We start from the raw sequence: 11,044 nt of genomic DNA on the forward strand, positions 1-11,044 counted from the left end.
CAGGTCCGGGGCGAAGGCAGCAACTGAAGTGGGCAGAGAGGTCCGTGTGAGCACGCAGGGTCCCGCCCAGCAGCCCGCACGGCTGTGAAGGGGCAAGCAAGGGATGGGAAACATGACAGCTGAGGCCCAGCCCAGAGAGGGCGAACCCTGGCCCGGGGCAGAAGGCGCAGGTGCAGCACCAGAGCGCACTGACCCCAAGGCCTAGGCAGGGTCGAGTGGCCGAGAAACGGGTAGGGCTAGGCAGAAACACCCAGCGCCAGAGCAGCAGAGAATGGAGGGGCGGGCAGCGAGACAGGCCGTTCCCCAGCTCTGGCCAGTGGCCTCCGCACCACGAAGCAGGAGGACAGGTTATGCTTAGGGGCTCTGACTTCCGCGTTCTCAAAAGGGCAGAGAACAGAGGCTGCGTCATTCACCCCACAAATCAGGCAAGCCCTGATTCAAGCCATTCCGGCAGTGGCAGGAAAAGCTAGGCCTCTTCCAAAGGCACCAATTTCTCTGAAAACTGAAAAAAGACCTGCAGTCGTCTCCCCCAATGGCGACGTCACATGTGGGATCTCCACAGGACCCTACAAGATCTCTCTCCCAAAACCTCCTTCTCAAGAAGCTGCTCGGCAGAGGAGGGCGTCTGTGGGCTACGGGCATTGAAGAGTCTTGAGTCTGGTTAACTGAAAGATACTCATTCCAAGTGATTTCACATCAACTCTGCTGAGTCTTTGCTTCTTTTTGGCAACTGAGCATTAAGCCTGGGAAGGAAACATGAGGTCAACTTTGTGGAAATACCTGATGATGGATATCTGTTCCCTTGGCGAACAGAGAACACTGAAGAAACACTCATAGGAACCTTGAGCTGTAAGTGCCTTAGACTACCTTCTACCCTGTTTCTGGCAATGAGCAAACCCAGGGACACCTGTGTAGGTCTGGGCGAACTGTGAGCAGACGTAACCTCCTCTGGTGACCAGGGACCCTGTAATCAAAAGACCAAGCTCCAGGCTTCTAGGAGGAACGAACCCCACCCTTGGTCTCCATGGAGGGTGCCTCACTGGTGATAAGTTCAAACTTGATAGACCAAATGTTGATTGTTCTGCTTCATCACTCTTCCTCTCGAAATCACTGATCATGTGTTCGCCCCACCCACACCCCTGAGTGGTTCACAGAGACCCTGTAGGCAAGTCCCTCTCACCAGCTACCAAGCTCAACTTGTCGTGAAACCAGGTAAGGGTGGGATGGGAAGGCACAGCACAGCAATGAATGGATTCCTCCGTGGATTTAGGAAATCAGAGTTCATTTCTAGTAGAAAATTTAGAAAACAGTTCATTCAATTTTCTAAACTCATTCAGACTCACCAGTTTGAAAATGTACTCTATACTTGCTCTCCGCTACAATCACAAAGGGCTGAAAGTGCAGTTCTGCGCAGTGTTGACTATTCTCCCCTGTGACTATCTTGCCTATAACATATTGCTGCAGCCCAGTTCACTGGGCATCCGTTCAGGGCCAGGCACGGACCCTAAATGAGATGAATATCCCCAGGGCACTCACGAGCTGATTAGCAGACAGACACAACACATGTGCAACAATGACAAGTGCTCTCTTGGAAGTACAAGCTGTCCTCTGCAGTTACAATCTATGGCATCGCCTAAGAACACAGTTCAAAGTGTATCTGATGTGCCAGAGAGGGCAATCTTTCTTTGAGATGTATTACTTGCTAAATGCCACCAGCCCAAAATGCACTTTGCTCTGACGAACGACTACTTATGGGAACAGACGACTTTTGAAGAAAGTAAATATTAGGTCAACAAATGCAAAATTTACCTGAAGCTTCAGAAACTAGAGCGCACGTCCTAAATAAAGCTAGAGCTCTTTTATTCACCATGTTCTCATGCTCTGGAACACACGGAGCACTTTGTGGAAGCACAATAAACTAAGCTTTGAAAGAAGGTCCCAAACACAAGGGAAGATTTAGAAAAGGCTGTGTCACCTCTCTCCCTTGACATATAACCGGCAGGGCTGTCTCCTGAAACACACTTGTAGCTGGAGGTGCCAGCTGTCTCATCAGCCTGTGAGGGAGGAGCCGGTTCGAAGACTGCTTCTCAAGTTTTAATTCTCTGTGTTTCCTCTTCTACTCCAGTGGTGAAACATTTGCTTCAGGGGTGCATCTCATCACCTCTGCCTGGCTCCCTAATAATTAAATACTAGAATGTCAAGTCCTTCAAAACCTCTTCAAAAGGGCAGTTCTTGGTTTTGAAATGAAGGGCTCATACTGCCCTTTAAGTCTGAACTGCACAGACACCTGGGGAATCATCGCATCTGCACAGATAGGTCCCTGAAGGCACAGGGGCCAGGGAGCTCCAACTGCCCTTCTGTCTCCTAGTAGAAATGCAAACTAGTTCAGGTCCATTTAGCATCAGTTTTTAAATATGTCAGGGGAATTTCCACATGGGAGACATGTGACCATAAAGTTTCATGTCTGTGGTTTCTTCTTTGGACACTCAGTAAATCATGTAGCTATTTTCCCAATGGGGGGGAGGCAGGGCCCGTGACCGTATACAGCAAGCAACAATAGATACACCTTGAGGAATATCGCCCAGAAGAGTTAACTTTCCAAGCTTCTCTTAAGCAGCGAGCGCAAAGGCTTCCTTTGTCATCCTCTGTGTCTGTGGATGCTGACATGCACCCTGAGGCTCCTGTTTCCTCCAAAACTGGCCACTGGCTCCACATGCTTCTCACTTCCAAACTTTCTCCTTTTCCTAAAAAACTATAAATACCTCACTTAACTCATTCCAAATTCTGTTCCTGGTTGCCGCTGACGTGGATTTACCTCATCATGGAAGACTGTCTTTTCCGGTTTATAATTCAAATAAAAATACAAAGTATGGAATGCTAGTCAGAGTGGTGTCTGAGGCAAATACCAGATATGCCCGCAACTTTCAGCTGTACTGTGAAAAAGGTAACAATTTAGAAAAGGCCATTTCACTTGGGCTTAACAAGAGAAGTTTGCGGCAACCAGCTTCAGACTTCATTTTCACCTATTCTCGGTATTAGGAAAGTGACAGGTTGCGAATGTGTTAAGGGCTGGGAGATTTAACCCAGTTGATTGTGTGCATGCATTTTCAGAAACAGAATCACAGCAACTCAACTCAAATCTTAAGTATGTGCAGACAGCTTCTTGTCCTACTTCCAAATGTTTCTTCAATAACACAAATGATAGAACTAGGCAATGGTCCTAGCTAGAGGGACAATTTAATTAAAAATATCCTTCAAAAAGTTTCACAACAATTTACAAAGTTATGTAATTAGTACAAACCCATAAAAATTATATAGAACGAGAGTAATGAATTACGCAGCAGAAAAGTCGAAAAATGAGTTTAAAAAAATAAGACTACCCTTATCAAGGAGCTATACTGTGGTTATCAACTGACGGCAGGCTTATGTTTTCAATGTTATTCACATTTACCTTCCTACTTCCTTCAGTGAACATGTGTCACCTAAAACTTTTTTAAAAATACAGTAACCATCATATTTACTCCTACATTTATCAAATCATCACCTTGGCTACAGCAAAGCAAAAAGGAATGGGAGGCATGTGTCCCAAGCAAACTCTTGCAAAATGACAGCAGGGTTCCTTTCTCCTTAGTAGATTTGTGGGTCACAACTAAATGCCTCCCCTTGCCAGGGGCCGTCCCAGTGCTCTTGCAACCATGAGCAACGAGAGTATGGCCACCACAGAAAGAGGAGGGAAACCATGGCCACGGGAACTCACTTGCATTTTGACAGGACAAAGGCATCAGCAGGGGGAGGACGACGGGGTGGGGCCTACGGCCGACTTCGAAACACCATCCTCACGTGGCTTTCTCGGTTCTGGCTGGAAGGGGGTGGCCCTGAAGGGAATTGAGGTGAGCTACTGCCCGTCAACATTCTGCTAGGAAAAGATGATGAAAATTCAGGGGGACAGTTGCAAAACAGAGAGGAGTGGTCGCTTCTCGAGGCACGGGAAGTGTGAGCCGGAGTCTTGGCTTTTCTTGCCAGTCAGCAGCCACAGCGCTATCCCTCTTCAGGCTCTGTGCTGGCTCTTGCCACCCCCACTTTCCCAGCCCCCTTCTCAAGTCCTTGACTTTTAGGCTTCCACCATAATGATGCACAATGATGAAATTACTTGCTCTCAGGCCACGCCTTCCCTGGAGCGATCTCAGGACAACCCTGGGCATTTCTCCAGGTCACCTTCCGATTGAAAAGCACCTACTATGCTAGAAAACAGGAAGCCAGTGCAGCAGGATGTGCTTCTCTCAGCCAGATATGATCTGCCACTTGCAAAAGTGTTGGACCATAGGAAAAGCATGAACTATGATTTGTCAGGAAAAAATGCATCTGCAGGCTCAAGTCAGCTGGCTGCAAGCAGCCACACCACCACAATAGTTGTGTGCCTCAGACAGTCAGACCCAAGCAGCTCCCACAGATGGGGATACAGGACTCCTTGGCCCCAAAAAGGCACCAAAAGGCTCCTGCAAGAGGGTGAGCCTCAATGGACAGACAAAAAAAGGCAGTTTGTTTCCGTACAGTTCGTTTTTAAAAACATTTCTTCCTTATATTATCTTTTCTAATAGGTAATTTACACAGTTAAGAACCAGATTTTTAAAAAGTCATTCTGTAGTTTTCATTTATTTAAGCCAAAATATCAAATGAAAAATATGTACTTTTTGATATAAGTAACTTCAGGGATATCATACCTTCACCTTGTATTTTAGCCGAGCAGAAGAAAAAGAGAAACATCAAAATGTTGCTAAAGGAGTGACTAAACAGAGAATCATTCCTGTCAAACACGTTTTCAGGGAAATGGAATTATCGGCAAGGAGAAAAACTCAGAAAAGGCATTAGTCACATATGGACTCCTCACAGCAAAGTTTTTTTTTTTTAAAGCACAAACAAAATTCCATTCTAATTTTAAAAAGCACTAGAGCAGGTACTATTTGTTGTAGGTTCTTTTTCTGCAAAATAACATGCCTTAAGCTGGGCTTGGTAGCATATGCCTATAGCTCTGGCTACTTGGAAGGCTGAGGCAGAAGGATCGCGGGAGCCCAACAGGTTGACGCTAGGGTGGCCGTGAGCATGCCACTGCACTCCAGCCTGGGTGACAGAGTGAGACTCCAACTCAAAAGTAAAAACAAATAAATAACATGCTTGCACAGCTAAAGTAAAATATTATTCAAGCATTTTACTCAGAAAAAAAACTAAGATATTTGTTAGTTAAAAGTTCTCACAGATGAGGAAACAGGCCGTCTATCTTAAATCAACCAACCATGTCATACTGTGTTTAGTCACACGAGTGTAACATGGGAGTACTGTTGACATTACCCTGTTCAAACATGCTGGAATCCCTGAGATTAACTGCCCTAGTTACAGGACGCACCCTGCCACAGCCTGAATGAGACCCAGTAAGTCGCTTTACCAACAAGACCCTCCTGCATCACCTCCCAGGAACAGGGCAGGATGTGTGCTCATCTCTCTCCAAGGTACTCAGAAAAAGAAGAAAAGACAGTTGTCACTCAAGAGAGAGTCACTTTTGCCCTGTGTGTTTTCAGGGAAATGAAGCTATCTGCAAACAACTCTTTGCTGCAGATTCTGTCTGAATGCTAGTAGAGCTCTGCTTTCATTTTGTAAGATTCTTGCTCCAACAATAAATAAATAATTCCATTGTATCAAACACCAGTCTCAAATTTAAACTGAGGGCATGAGTGATTAGTCTTCTTATGAAGGAAGAGGTCACAATTCAAATCCCCACACAGCCTTTCCTTCTTTGACACCAGTGTGAAGGAACCCACACGTCAAGTGTTTTTACTGCTGACATCAGCACCACTCCAACTCCTGCCTGCACCCCATACTCCGAGGAAAAGTAGAAATAAGGCTCACTTTAAAAGTTCAAGTTTCAAATTTTTGTGCTCTGCACCATTCGTTTAAAAAAGAAAAGAATGATGTCTAGATTTTATGTGGAATACTTATCAATTCTCAATAGCACAGACTCCACCACTGATTATTTTTAAAGGTCGAATGTGGCCAAAAGTGACAGCAAACGATACTTTGCCAAGAAGCTTATCATGGTTTACAATAAAGAGAAAAGAACATGGGAGGGAGAGAGGGTTAAGTATTGCTCAAGGGGAAACACTTTCCAGAATAACTCAGCCCTCCACCTCAGCTCCACAAGCAAGGACCCAGAATCCCAGAGAGGGCTTCCCAAGGCCATGGCTTGTGAACAGCACAGGGACATGTGAATGCAGCGCTCCCGGGTCTGGCTTAAAGTTCTTTCAGTTGGGACACACGGGCTTGATCTCTACTTTTCTCAGCTCAGTTCCTCCCAGATGCCTCCTCCACCCACACACAAATTCCTTCCATGTGTGTAGTTCACTTTCCAAATTTCATTCGCCAACTCAAGAAAAACAGTACAGGTGTCCAGAGTGAGGAGATCCAGAACCATCTTTTTGCTTCAAGATATTCCAATAGTTCCTCTTCATTCTCAGAATAAGGCTCTGCACAGAGCAGCTGCACAGCACAATGGCTGCTGGTGTACTTGCATGCGCCACACCTGATTATCTGTGTTTTTTCTTTACATAATGGAAATAAAAAGAATGTCCTATTTCAGAGACATATATAGCTCTACAGAAGGAAAACTTTTGACCTATTGCTGCTTAGATTACCTGGGTGAAGAAATTCCTTGAAAAAAAAAAGGCAGTCAACTCTTACAAAATAATGAGAAAAAAACAAAAACAAACAAACAAACAAAAAAAACAACACAACCTACCTCCAAGAAGCCTTTCAATTTTACTGGGCTCAACAGATTTCCTTGCTTGCATGGAAAAAGAGATCATGGAATGGAGACTGCTGTCTGACAGAGTCAAAGCTACCTTTGTTCACAGTCAGTTTCTCTCTATGCCGTTCAAGTTCCAACACATCAGTTCCCAAATTTTCTTCAAATACGCTATTATGGTAAGTCAAATTTAAGAATTACCCAATAATAATTTCTCAGGGCAGCCTTGAAATAAAGTTCCCTTTCCAACAAAACAAATATTGATGGCAAAGCAGCTCACAAGACTAAAGTTCTAAATAGACATAAAAGATAAATTAAAATAATCCTTTGTATTCTACAAATATAAAGTTTTGGTTGTTAAGACTGTAGGTCGGCCTACTCAAGAGTTTCCTAGTTATTCATTCATTTATTTATTTAAGTTATTGGTGAAGAAAGCACTATAAACTGCCAGGAAAGAAATGAAAACCACCAACCTCTTTTTATTTGCTTCTTAAAAACCAAGACACAGAATTATAAAACCCTAGAAGATAATAACGTAGCAGAAAATATAGAGGACCTTGGGTTTAGCAATAACTTTTTAGATACAATGCCAAGGGCATACTCCATGAAAGAAATAATTGGTAAACTGAACTTTATTATAATTAAAAACTTCTGCTCTGTAAAAGACACTGTCAACAGAATGAAAAGACAAGTTAAAGACTGGGAGAAAATATTTACAAAAAATATATCTCAGAAAGAACTGCCATCCAAAGTATACCAAGAACTCTTAAAACTAAACAATAAGATGAATAGCCTGATTTAAAAATGGTAAAAAACCTGAAGAGACACTACATCAAAGAAGAGATACAGATGGCAAATAAACATATGATAAGATGCTTAACATCATATTCATTAGGGAACTGAAAATTAAAACTACAATGAGATGCCACTACACTCCTATTAGGATGGCCAAAACCCAAAATACTAACATCACCAAATGCTGGCAAGGATGTGGAGCCACAGGAACTCTCATCAACTGCTGGGAGAAATGCAAAACGACACAGCCATGTTGCAAGACAGTTTGGCAGCTTCTCACAAAACCAAACATATTCTTACCAAATGACTCAGCAATTGCACTGGGTCATGTTGTTTATCCAAATGAATTAAAAATGTAAGTCCACATGAAAACCTGCACATGGATGTTTACAGCAGCTTTATTCACAATTGCCAAACTTGGAAGCAACAAGAGGCCTTCAGTAGGTAAATGTATAAATAGACTGTGGTGCATCCAGATGATGGAATATTATTTAGCACTACAGGAAATGAGCTATTAAGCCATGAAAAGACAAGGGAAAACTTAAATGCACATTACTACTAAATGAAAGAGGCCAATCTGAAAAGACCACATGTGATATGAATCCAACTACATAAACTCTAGAAAAGGCAAAACCCCTGAGACAACAGAAGGATCAGCGGCTGAGGAAAAGAAGGGCAAACACGCAAAGAACAGATGACGTTTAGGGTAGTGAAAAGACTCTGCATGATACCGCAATGGTAGACAGAGTTCATCACACATTTGTAAAAACCCATGAAATAGACAATACCAAGAGCGAACTGCAGCATGTACCATGGACTTTGGATTACAACATGTCAACGCAGGTCCATCGCCGATCACTCTGGTGAGGGACAGATATTGAGAGAGGCAGCGTGTGCATGGAGGACAGAGGTATATGGGAAATCTCTGCAGCTTCTGCTCCATTTTGCTGTGAACCTAAGACTGCTCTAAAAATAAAGTCTGTTTAAAAAACAAACACACAAAACACCAAATCTTAAGGCTGAGGTTTTGACTCCATAAAATCTAGCTGCTGGGTAGCTGTGACTCTGCTCAGGTGTCAATCTGGTCACTTGCTCTTCTCTGATGGTTTCAGAAAGAAAAGCCAGCAAACACTGACAAAAGGGGCCGGGGGCAAAAGGCATAGTAGCAGTTCCTGATGTTCACACTGGCTCCCTCCTGGTGATGGAGAGAAGATGATGAAGGGTCCAAGGGAACACAGACCTCAAGAGCTCCAAGGTCACGGCAGGAGCCCATAAAGGGCAATGACTCTGCCCACACTGCCCCACACCAGGCAAGGCAAACTCTCAGAGTCTCACTTCTTCCTGTGACTTGTGTGTGTGTGTGTGTGTGTGTGTGTGTGTGTGCACATCTTCCTTGACATCCTATAGTTAATGTGTTCTAGGCTGTAGCGACGGTAAACCTCTGGGCTACTTTTAGTAAGAGAATCTTTTTTTCTAGATGAAGACATTTTATGCCTCTGAGCTCTGACATACTCAACAATTTTACAGAAAGCAAAAACTGTAGGTGGTAGGTAGGGATGTTGATGCTTTTGTAAATTGTCTCTAAAGAAGCTGCCATCATGGATGGGAAAGACCTATAATGCGCCTTACAAAAGAAGTATCCTAAAATAGCCATGAGAACTATTTATGTGCCTTGGTAAATTAAAGAAAAAAGACAGTTGGTGTCTTTCCTCCATTTTGAGAAACAAACTGATGTACTGAAAACGTTTACAGAACTACATGTAAGGCTGTAAAAGAAATAAATGCCTTGCTTTCCTATACAGCAAGACATTCAAGTATTAGAAAACATGGCACTGCAACACAGGCAGTAATGATGCTAAGGCAGACATCAACTGTGAGATGCCTTGGAATAAAGAACACTATGTTTTTTCCCAGCCTTATATTTCTCCTTTGTGTTCTTCTAGATAAAAGCTGCTTCATAAGAAAAAGAAAAAGAAAACAATAAGGAAGAAATTATGATTGACAGACCTGGGTTGGCCTCATGGGCTTACCTCCAAAACCACACAGTGCCAGTCCCTTCCTTCCACTGAAGAAACTAGCTCGCCCAACTTGGGTTCAAACAAGGGAAGCAGACCCAGTGTTCAGAGAATATACTACACACCTCTGTCCACAGCCAAGGCCTCATTTTAGATGTGATGAAAATATAGATTCGGAAAAGGAAAGAACTAAAAACTGTTCAAGGAAAGCAGAAAACACTTCAGTGATACAGACTCTCCAGTCTCCTCCTCACACACCCATTTACCTCAGAGGCCAATTAGTTAACATTCTAGTAGCCAATTAACTCATAGTCTACCACGAAGCCCACAAAATGCTTCTGTGTCAAGAAGGTTCTCGGTCAATGCTCTTTAATATCTACTATCATCATATACACCTAACTGCCCAGTGAATATTGCTTTTTTATTACAAATTGATCTTTGGATATATTTCCCCACAAAATTTTACATTACTTTTGCTACTTACTGCCTTCCTAGCATGTGAGCTTTCTGGACATCAATTATATAACACAAAATGGGCACAAAAAGCAATTAGGGCAATTATTATAGCACTGAAATTTGAAGCCATTTCCTCATTTTGAATACTGGAAGATAAAGGATATCTGAAATCGTTCACCACAATTCACATGACATAGAAACTCACTGTAGAACATCTTACTGTTGCTAATGTCTGCTTGCCCTTGCTTAAATGTACAGATAGCATATGCCGGTTGAGTTGAGATGATCAAATCAAGTCTGGAAGAAGTCTGGGTAGAGAGGTTTTTTTTTTTTTTAACATACAAATACTATGTTAGTAACTGGAGTGTTTCATTTGCACATGACCTTCCAAAGTATTTGAATGTGCTCTTCTAAGGAACAAACACACATATTAAGACATGCTCTCCAGGAAAGCTTCATGTGTTTATGTCTTATAAGCCTGTGTTTGTGATAAAGCTCCAGGGTAGGAGTCGGGACATGGAGCCTTCAACTTCAGCTCTGCTAATCTCACACCTCCTGTGTGTCACACCCAGGGATGCTCTTCCAGGGTAGGAGCCGGGACGTGGAATCCTCAGCTCCAGGTCAGGTAATCTCACCACCTCCTGTGTGTCACAAGCAGGGATAGTATGCTTCCACAGCACAGGAGACAATGGAGTCTGGTCTGCCCCCATCAGCTGACAGGCTGGCACAAGACCCAGCAACAACATTCAATGGTGCACTTCAGTTGGCTCTCCAAAGCCTTAGCAGAAAGGAAGGATCATCTGGAGGGCAAGACAAGGTTTTGTCCCACAAAACTTTAATGAGCACCAGGCACCAGCTATGGAGTGATTTCAGGATTTCAGTACCTCTCCCTGTCTGTGCTGCTGCAATTCAGAAAGAGTAAAACGCATGAAACACACACACACACACACACACACACACACACACACACACACACACACACACA

The 11,044-nt window shown here is 43.3% G+C and overlaps 1 protein-coding gene across 1 annotated transcript in view; it reads right to left on the bottom strand.

Annotated features, from left to right (window-relative positions):
• PRKCA (protein kinase C alpha) overlaps nt 1-11,044 on the bottom strand; it is a 468,463-nt gene that overhangs the window by 318,091 nt on the left and 139,328 nt on the right. The gene's annotated exons all lie outside the window — the stretch shown is intronic.

This window comes from Carlito syrichta, unplaced genomic scaffold (genome assembly GCF_000164805.1).
Source record: "Carlito syrichta isolate Samal-C Ts95f unplaced genomic scaffold, Tarsius_syrichta-2.0.1 Scaffold309696, whole genome shotgun sequence".
Classification (NCBI taxonomy): domain Eukaryota; kingdom Metazoa; phylum Chordata; class Mammalia; order Primates; family Tarsiidae; genus Carlito; species Carlito syrichta.